The 1969-nt window shown below is 53.6% G+C and overlaps 1 pseudogene; it reads left to right on the forward strand.

Moving 5' to 3' along the window:
* The first annotated feature begins 879 nt into the window (after positions 1 to 879).
* On the forward strand, positions 880 to 1713 carry LOC112551562 (annotated as a pseudogene).
* Positions 1714 to 1969: the final 256 nt, after the last annotated feature.

The following is a 1969-nucleotide window of genomic DNA, read 5'->3' on the forward strand; positions in this document are numbered from 1 at the left end:
AGTTCAGATAGGCTTATGCAAGCTGCAACATTGTCATAAACCTAGCAAAGCTAGATCTACCCAGCCCAGTTCCCTTCCACTTATAAAACCCAGGGACAATTCACCTGTTTTTAATTTGTATCAGCTGATTAAGGCAGGGGGTGGGGGCGGGGGAAAGGCCCATTGATGGCAGACAAGGTAATTCACCCAAACCCTTCTATTTCATGTTCACATTTTGAGAGTTTAAAAATTTTCAAAGGAAGAAATTTGATGCTAATATAAGTTCTGTAATACACCCCAGGAAAGAGAACAGCACACTGTTAACTTCATATTTTGCTTCTATGTTGATTACTTGGAAACCAGTGTTGCCAAAATTAATGGGAATTGTGTATGTGTACAGCAAATAAAGGCTCAAACCCTTATTCTCACACTCTATATAGACATACCTACATTGTTTCCAAGAAATGCCTGTAGTTGCCTTTGAGGAGAGGAAGAGGAAGAACTGGTGGTGTTACCCACTCACTCCACCATCTCTACCCATATTTAAAACCAGCTATCAGACAGAGCAGATGCCTCTAAAGGGTCCTTGATTATGTTCCTTAGTACTGTTCTCAGGCCCTCAATCTATTCAAACACTTATTCAGGATCCCCTACTCCTAACTAATGGACTTGGGTGGAGGCAAGGATCAAGAAACAGGATACTCTGCATGGTGATAGTCTTGGTGTCAGCAGGGAGGTTGTATAGAACTGTCCTATATTTCTTAACTGTTTGTGCTACACAAAATTAAAAGAAGAATACAATTAAATACTTAGAAACAATTTCCCAGAATAATAAAGGGGTACAATGAGCTTCAAACTGTGTGAAAAATATGGGTGTGTCCCAGGGGAGCTGGGATGCCAATGGAACCCCGGGGCAGCAAGGAGTCCGACTTATCTCCTGCAGAGCCGGAAGAGCCGGGGGAGGCGCGTACGCCGAGGACGCTGGCGCGGGTGATCAGCTGGGCATTTATCCGGCTGCGGCAGAGCATCGGGGGCAGAGGACGCCTCCCGGAAGAAACAAAAAGCGGCCCCGCTGAGGCAGCGGGGTGGTTGGTGAGGAGAGACCACGGGTGGGAACTCCAGCATGCAGGAGATCAGCCGCCGCTCTCGGCTGCAGCGAGAGCAAGGGGCGGAGCCAGGGCAGGCTCCGAGAAAGCCGTCAACACAACTGGCAGCAGCGCTGATGGTGGGACCGGCTCCGATGCTGTCGGCGGCGCCGGTGAGAAAGCCGGCTGCATTGTAGGCAGCAGAACCGGCGGAGGAACCGGCAGCGTCGGGAGCAGCAGAGCTGGAGGAGAAACTGACTGCGTTGTAGGCAGCAGAGCCGGAGGAGGAACCGGCGTCATGTGGGGCAGCAAAGCCCAGGAGGAAATTGACCGCACTGCAAGCGGCAGAGCCGGTGAAGGAACCGGTGGCGTCTGGAGCAGCAGAGCCAGTGAGGAAACTGGCTGTGTTGCAGGCAGCAGAGCCGGGCAAGGAACCGGTGGCATCCTGAGCAGCAGAGCCGGTGAAGGAACCGGCTGCACTGCAGGCAGAAGAGCCGGTGAAGGAACCGCCTGCACTGCAGGCAGAAGAGCTGGTGAAGGAACCAGCCGCTTTGGAAGCAGCAGAGCCAGTGCCGGAACGAGCAGCTAGATTAAGGAAGGAGCCGAGGTGGAAGGTCTGGGCTGGCGACCCCGGCAGATGCCACGTTGAGCCGAAGACCTGTACGGATGGCTGGCAGGTTGGGGGTGAGACACCAGCAGGCCTAGGACATCGGGGAAGCCAAGAAAAAGTGGAACTACAGGTGGCGAGTGGCTGGGGTGTCGGGGAGGACAGAGCCCCAAGACTGCCCACTGGGGACCACGCCAACTCTGGTGGCTACCCCAAGGAAGGACCCCCCACTGAGGTTACATTCAAAGTCGTGGCAGGCGAGTTCAGGGGTCCTCCTGACTTCAGCAGGGGTAGCCTC

The sequence above is a fragment of the Alligator sinensis genome, unplaced genomic scaffold (genome assembly GCF_000455745.1).
Source record: "Alligator sinensis unplaced genomic scaffold, ASM45574v1 scaffold960_1, whole genome shotgun sequence".
Lineage (NCBI taxonomy): Eukaryota > Metazoa > Chordata > Crocodylia > Alligatoridae > Alligator > Alligator sinensis.